Here is an 8,159-nt window from a genome sequence, read left to right as displayed (position 1 = left end):
ATGGGTCAGTATTTATCAGTGATGTGAAAGCACGTTTCAGTGATGGGTCCGTATCTATCAGTGATAGGACTGTATCTGGCAGTGATGGGACAGTTTCTAGCAGTGATGGGACAGTATCTAGCAGTGATGGGTCAGCATCTATCGATGATGGGTCAGTATCAATCAGTGTTGGGTCAGTATCAATCAGCAATGGGACTGTATCCATCAATGATTGGACAGTATGTATCAGTGATCGGATAGTATCTATCAGTGATGGGTCATTATCTATCAGTGATGTTACAGTATATATCAGTAATAGGTCAGCATATATCAGTGATGGGACAGTATCTACCAGTGACGGGACAGTATCTTTCTGTAATGGGTCAGTATCTATCATTCATCAGTCAGTGTCTATCAGTATCTATCAGTGATGGGACAGTATCTATCAGTTATGGGTCAGTATCTTTCAGCATCTATCAATGATGGCGCTGTATCTATCAGTGTTGGGTCAGTATCTATCACTGATAGTTCAGTATCTATCAATGCTGGGACAGTATCTATCAGTGATGTGACAGCATCTATCAATAATGGTTCAGTATATATCAGTGATGGTTCAGTAACTATCTGTGATAGGACAGTATCTATCATTGATAGAACAATATCTATCAGATTTGTGGCTGTATCTATCAGTGTTGATTGAGTATTTATCAGTGATGCTACATTATCTATCAGGGATGGGTCAGTATATATCACTGATGGGAGATTATCTATCAGTGATGAGTCTGTATATATCAGTGATTGCACAGTATCTATCAATGATGGAACAGCAACTATCATTGATGGGATAGTATCTATCAGTGAGTGTCAGTATATCGTTATCTATCAGTGATGGTTCAGGATCTACCATTGATGTGTCAGTGCCTATCAGTGATGGGAGATTATCTATCAATGATGTGTCCTGATCTATAACTGATGGGTCAGTATCTATCAGTGATTGGACAGTATCTATCAATGATGGGACAGCATCTATCAGTGATGGGATAGTATCTATCAGTGATGTGTCAGTATATCTTTATCTATCAGTGATGGGACAGTATATTTCAGTAAATGGTTAGCATCTATCACTGAGTTGACAGTATATTTCAGTGATGGTTCAGTATCTATCAGCGATGGGTCAGTGTCTATCAATATCTATCAGGGATGGCACAGTGTGTATAAGTATTGGATCAGTATCTATCAGTGATGGGACAGTATCTAGCAGTTATGTGTCAGTAGCTACCAGTATCTATCAATACTGCATCAGTATCTATCACTGATGGGTCAGTACCTATCATTGATGGGTCAGTATCTCTCAGTGATGGGACAGTAACTATCAGTGATGGGTCATTATCTATCAGTGATGGTTCAGTACCTGTCAGTATCTATCATTGATGTGTCAGTATCTATCAATAATGGGAATGTATTTAACAGTGAGGTGTCTTTATCAATCATTGTCAGTTCAGTATCTGTCAGTATCTAACATTGATGTGTCAGTATCTATCAGTGATGGGTCAGTATCTATCAGTGAAGGGACTACATCCATCAACGATTGGACAGTATCTATGAATGATGGGTCAGTATCTCTCAGTATGTATCAGTGATGGGGCATTATCTATCAGTGATGGGTCAGTATCTATCTGCAAAAGGTCAGTATCTATCAGTCATGAGTCAGTGTCTATCAGTATCTATCAGTGATGGGACAGTATCTATCAGGTATGGTTCAGTATGTTTCAGTATCTATCAATGCTGGTGCTGTATCTGTCAGTGATGGGACAGTATCTATCATTGATGGGTCAGTATCTGTCAGTGATGGGAAATTATCTATCAGTGATGGGTCAATACCTATCAGTAATGTGTCAGTATCTGTCAGTGTCTATCTGTAATGGGACAGTATCTAACAGTGATGGTTCAGTATCTATCAGTGATGGGACATTATCTAACAATGATGGGTCAGTATCTGTCAGTGATGGGACAGTATCTATCAATGATGTGTCAGTATATATCAGTGATGGGACAGTATCTATCAGTGACGGGTCAGTATCTATCAGTAATGGGTCAGTATTTATCAGTGATGTGAAAGCACGTTTCAGTGATGGGTCCGTATCTATCAGTGATAGGACTGTATCTGGCAGTGATGGGACAGTTTCTAGCAGTGATGGGACAGTATCTAGCAGTGATGGGACAGTATCTATCAGTGATGGGTCAGTATCTATCCGTGATGGATCATTATATATCAATGATGGGACAGTATTGATCAGTGATGGGTCAGAATCTATCAGTAATGGGTCAGTACCTATCAGTGATGGGACAGCACTTATCAGTGATGTGTCCCTATCTATCAGTGATGGGATTGTATCTATCAGTGAGGGGACAGTATCTATCAGTGATGGGACAGTATCTAGCAGTGATGGGACAGTATCTATCAGTGATGGGTCAGTATCTATCAGTGATGGGCCATTATCTATCTGTGATAGGACAGTATCTATCAGTGATGGGACAGTATCTATCAATGATGGGACATTATCTGTCAGTGATGGGACAGCATCTATCAGTGATGGGTCAGTATCTATCAGTGATGGGACAGTATATATCAGTAATGGGTCAGCATCTACCAGTGATGGAACAGTGTCTATCAGTGATGTGACTTTATCCAACAATGATTGGACAGTATCTATCAGTGATGGGACAGTATCTATCAGTGATGGCTCAGTATCTATCAGTATCTATCAGTGATGGGACTCTATCTATCAGTGATGGGAAAGTATCTGTCTGTAATGGGTCCGTATCTTTCAGTATATATCAATGATGGGGCCGTATCTATCAGTGATGGTCAGTATCTATCATTGATGGGTCAGTATCTGTCAGTGATGGGAAATTATCTATCAGTGATGGGTCAATACCTATCAGTAATGTGTCAGTATCTGTCAGTGTCTATCTGTAATGGGACAGTATCTAACAGTGATGGATCAGTATCTATCAGTGATGGGACATTATCTAACAATGATGGGTCAGTATCTGTCAGTGATGGGACAGTATCTATCAATGATGTGTCAGTATATATCAGTGATGGGACAGTATCTATCAGTGACGGGTCAGTATCTATCAGTAATGGGTCAGTATTTATCAGTGATGTGAAAGCACGTTTCAGTGATGGGTCCGTATCTATCAGTGATAGGACTGTATCTGGCAGTGATGGGACAGTTTCTAGCAGTGATGGGACAGTATCTAGCAGTGATGGGTCAGTATCTATCAGTGATGGGTCAGTATCTATCCGTGATGGATCATTATATATCAATGATGGGACAGTATTGATCAGTGATGGGTCAGAATCTATCAGTAATGGGTCAGTACCTATCAGTGATGGGACAGCACTTATCAGTGATGTGTCCCTATCTATCAGTGATGGGATTGTATCTATCAGTGAGGGGACAGTATCTATCAGTGATGGGACAGTATCTAGCAGTGATGGGACAGTATCTATCAGTGATGGGTCAGTATCTATCAGTGATGGGCCATTATCTATCTGTGATAGGACAGTATCTATCAGTGATGGGACAGTATCTATCAATGATGGGACATTATCTGTCAGTGATGGGACAGCATCTATCAGTGATGGATCAGTATCTATCAGTGATGGGACAGTATATATCAGTAATGGGTCAGCATCTACCAGTGATGGAACAGTATCTATCAGTGATGTGACTTTATCCAACAATGATTGGACAGTATCTATCAGTGATGGGACAGTATCTATCAGTGATGGCTCAGTATCTATCAGTATCTATCAGTGATGGGACTCTATCTATCAGTGATGGGAAAGTATCTGTCTGTAATGGGCCCGTATCTTTCAGTATATATCAATGATGGGGCCGTATCTATCAGTGATGGTCAGTATCTATCATTGATGGGTCAGTATCTGTCAGTGATAGGAAATTATCTATCAGTGATGGGTCAATACCTATCAGTAATGTGTCAGTATCTGTCAGTGTCTATCTGTAATGGGACGGTATCTAACAGTGATGGTTCAGTATCTATCAGTGATGGGACATTATCTAACAATGATGGGTCAGTATCTGTCAGTGATGGGACAGTATCTATCAATGATGTGTCAGTATATATCAGTGATGGGACAGTATCTATCAGTGACGGGTCAGTATCTATCAGTAATGGGTCAGTATTTATCAGTGATGTGAAAGCACGTTTCAGTGATGGGTCCGTATCTATCAGTGATAGGACTGTATCTGGCAGTGATGGGACAGTTTCTAGCAGTGATGGGACAGTATCTAGCAGTGATGGGTCAGCATCTATCGATGATGGGTCAGTATCAATCAGTGTTGGGTCAGTATCAATCAGCAATGGGACTGTATCCATCAATAATTGGACAGTATGTATCAGTGATCGGATAGTATCTATCAGTGATGGGTCATTATCTATCAGTGATGTTACAGTATATATCAGTAATAGGTCAGCATATATCAGTGATGGGACAGTATCTACCAGTGACGGGACAGTATCTTTCTGTAATGGGTCAGTATCTATCATTCATCAGTCAGTGTCTATCAGTATCTATCAGTGATGGGACAGTATCTATCAGTTATGGGTCAGTATCTTTCAGCATCTATCAATGATGGCACTGTTTCTATCAGTGTTGGGTCAGTATCTATCACTGATGGTTCAGTATCTATCAATGCTGGGACAGTATCTATCAGTGATGTGACAGCATCTATCAATAATGGTTCAGTATATATCAGTGATGGTTCAGTAACTATCTGTGATAGGACAGTATCTATCATTGATAGAACAATATCTATCAGATTTGTGGCTGTATCTATCAGTGTTGATTGAGTATTTATCAGTGATGCTACATTATCTATCAGGGATGGGTCAGTATCTATCACTGATGGGAGATTATCTATCAGTGATGAGTCAGTATATATCAGTGATTGCACAGTATCTATCAATGATGGAACAGCAACTATCATTGATGGGATAGTATCTATCAGTGAGGTGTCAGTATATCGTTATCTATCAGTGATGGTTCAGTATCTACCATTGATGTGTCAGTGCCTATCAGTGATGGGACATTATCTATCAATGATGTGTCCTGATCTATAACTGATGGGTCAGTATCTATCAGTGATTGGACAGTATCTATCAATGATGGGACAGCATCTATCAGTGATGGGATAGTATCTATCAGTGATGTGTCAGTATATCTTTATCTATCAGTGATGGGACAGTATATTTCAGTAAATGGTTAGCATCTATCACTGAGTTGACAGTATATTTCAGTGATGGTTCAGTATCTATCAGCCATGGGTCAGTGTCTATCAATATCTATCAGGGATGGCACAGTGTGTATAAGTATTGGATCAGTATCTATCAGTGATGGGACAGTATCTAGCAGTTATGTGTCAGTAGCTACCAGTATCTATCAATACTGCATCAGTATCTATCACTGATGGGTCAGTACCTATCATTGATGGGTCAGTATCTCTCAGTGATGGGACAGTAACTATCAGTGATGGGTCATTATCTATCAGTGATGGTTCAGTACCTGTCAGTATCTATCATTGATGTGTCAGTATCTATCATAATGGGAATGTATTTAACAGTGAGGTGTCTTTATCAATCATTGTCAGTTCAGTATCTGTCAGTATCTAACATTGATGTGTCAGTATCTATCAGTGATGGGTCAGTATCTATCAGTGAAGGGACTACATCCATCAACGATTGGACAGTATCTATGAATGATGGGTCAGTATCTCTCAGTATGTATCAGTGATGGGGCATTATCTATCAGTGATGGGTCAGTATCTATCTGCAAAAGGTCAGTATCTATCAGTCATGAGTCAGTGTCTATCAGTATCTATCAGTGATGGGACAGTATCTATCAGGTATGGTTCAGTATGTTTCAGTATCTATCAATGCTGGTGCTGTATCTGTCAGTGATGGGTCAGTATCTATCATTGATGGGTCAGTATCTGTCAGTGATGGGAAATTATCTTTCAGTGATGGGTCAATACCTATCAGTAATGTGTCAGTATCTGTCAGTGTCTATCTGTAATGGGACAGTATCTAACAGTGATGGTTCAGTATCTATCAGTGATGGGACATTATCTAACAATGATGGGTCAGTATCTGTCAGTGATGGGACAGTATCTATCAATGATGTGTCAGTATATATCAGTGATGGGACAGTATCTATCAGTGACGGGTCAGTATCTATCAGTAATGGGTCAGTATTTATCAGTGATGTGAAAGCACGTTTCAGTGATGGGTCCGTATCTATCAGTGATAGGACTGTATCTGGCAGTGATGGGACAGTTTCTAGCAGTGATGGGACAGTATCTAGCAGTGATGGGTCAGTATCTATCAGTGATGGGTCAGTATCTATCCGTGATGGATCATTATATATCAATGATGGGACAGTATTGATCAGTGATGGGTCAGAATCTATCAGTAATGGGTCAGTACCTATCAGTGATGGGACAGCACTTATCAGTGATGTGTCCCTATCTATCAGTGATGGGATTGTATCTATCAGTGAGGGGACAGTATCTATCAGTGATGGGACAGTATCTAGCAGTGATGGGACAGTATCTAGCAGTGATGGGACAGTATCTATCAGTGATGGGCCATTATCTATCTGTGATAGGACAGTATCTATCAGTGATGGGACAGTATCTATCAATGATGGGACATTATCTGTCAGTGATGGGACAGCATCTATCAGTGATGGGTCAGTATCTATCAGTGATGGGACAGTATATATCAGTAATGGGTCAGCATCTACCAGTGATGGAACAGTATCTATCAATGATGTGACTTTATCCAACAATGATTGGACAGTATCTATCAGTGATGGGACAGTATCTATCAGTGATGGCTCAGTATCTATCAGTATCTATCAGTGATGGGACTCTATCTATCAGTGATGGGAAAGTATCTGTCTGTAATGGGTCCGTATCTTTCAGTATATATCAATGATGGGGCCGTATCTATCAGTGATGGTCAGTATCTATCATTGATGGGTCAGTATCTGTCAGTGATGGGAAATTATCTATCAGTGATGGGTCAATACCTATCAGTAATGTGTCAGTATCTGTCAGTGTCTATCTGTAATGGGACGGTATCTAACAGTGATGGTTCAGTATCTATCAGTGATGGGACATTATCTAACAATGATGGGTCAGTATCTGTCAGTGATGGGACAGTATCTATCAATGATGTGTCAGTATATATCAGTGATGGGACAGTATCTATCAGTGACGGGTCAGTATCTATCAGTAATGGGTCAGTATTTATCAGTGATGTGAAAGCACGTTTCAGTGATGGGTCCGTATCTATCAGTGATAGGACTGTATCTGGCAGTGATGGGACAGTTTCTAGCAGTGATGGGACAGTATCTAGCAGTGATGGGTCAGCATCTATCGATGATGGGTCAGTATCAATCAGTGTTGGGTCAGTATCAATCAGCAATGGGACTGTATCCATCAATGATTGGACAGTATGTATCAGTGATCGGATAGTATCTATCAGTGATGGGTCATTATCTATCAGTGATGTTACAGTATATATCAGTAATAGGTCAGCATATATCAGTGATGGGACAGTATCTACCAGTGACGGGACAGTATATTTCTGTAATGGGTCAGTATCTATCATTCATCAGTCAGTGTCTATCAGTATCTATCAGTGATGGGACAGTATCTATCAGTTATGGGTCAGTATCTTTCAGCATCTATCAATGATGGCGCTGTATCTATCAGTGTTGGGTCAGTATCTATCACTGATGGTTCAGTATCTATCAATGCTGGGACAGTATCTATCAGTGATGTGACAGCATCTATCAATAATGGTTCAGTATATATCAGTGATGGTTCAGTAACTATCTGTGATAGGACAGTATCTATCATTGATAGAACAATATCTATCAGATTTGTGGCTGTATCTATCAGTGTTGATTGAGTATTTATCAGTGATGCTACATTATCTATCAGGGATGGGTCAGTATCTATCACTGATGGGAGATTATCTATCAGTGATGAGTCAGTATATATCAGTGATTGCACAGTATCTATCAATGATGGAACAGCAACTATCATTGATGGGATAGTATCTATCAGTGAGGTGTCAGT

The sequence above is a fragment of the Somniosus microcephalus genome, chromosome 3 (assembly GCF_052327205.1).
Source record: "Somniosus microcephalus isolate GS21.2 chromosome 3, FLI_Smic_1.0, whole genome shotgun sequence".
Classification (NCBI taxonomy): Eukaryota; Metazoa; Chordata; class Chondrichthyes; order Squaliformes; family Somniosidae; genus Somniosus; species Somniosus microcephalus.
Note: the sequence above shows the minus strand (reverse complement) of the source record.